This window comes from Gavialis gangeticus, unplaced genomic scaffold, assembly GCF_001723915.1.
Source record: "Gavialis gangeticus isolate Ggan-Ray unplaced genomic scaffold, GavGan_comp1, whole genome shotgun sequence".
In the NCBI taxonomy this organism is placed as follows: domain Eukaryota; kingdom Metazoa; phylum Chordata; order Crocodylia; family Gavialidae; genus Gavialis; species Gavialis gangeticus.
The window spans coordinates 16,773,921-16,774,188 of NW_017729000.1; the positions used below are offsets into that span (position 1 = coordinate 16,773,921).

At 70.5% G+C, this 268-nt stretch overlaps 1 protein-coding gene across 4 annotated transcripts in view; it reads right to left on the reverse strand.

The window, feature by feature from the left end:
- The window catches only part of FGF1 (fibroblast growth factor 1), a 117,385-nt gene that overhangs the window by 116,646 nt on the left and 471 nt on the right, over positions 1 to 268 (reverse strand). The window lies entirely within an intron of this gene.

Here is a 268-nt window from a genome sequence, read left to right on the forward strand (position 1 = left end):
CTATAAACACACCTAACATTCCCCCCACTTTGCACCCCCCACACCCCTCACTGACCACCCCCGTATGTCCCCAACCCTAACTCCTCCCTCCCGCCGCGGCGCCTTTAAGAGCCGGCGGTTGCCCCCGTGCGGTCTTGGCCCCGCCCCCCCAGCCGCCCGGCCGCCGATTGGCTGTGGTGAGCGTAGGGGGCGGTGTCTGTTGCTCTTGAGCGGCCCCCGGCGGCCCAATGGGGATCGCGCTCGCAGCGGCACCCGCGCCGCGCTCCTG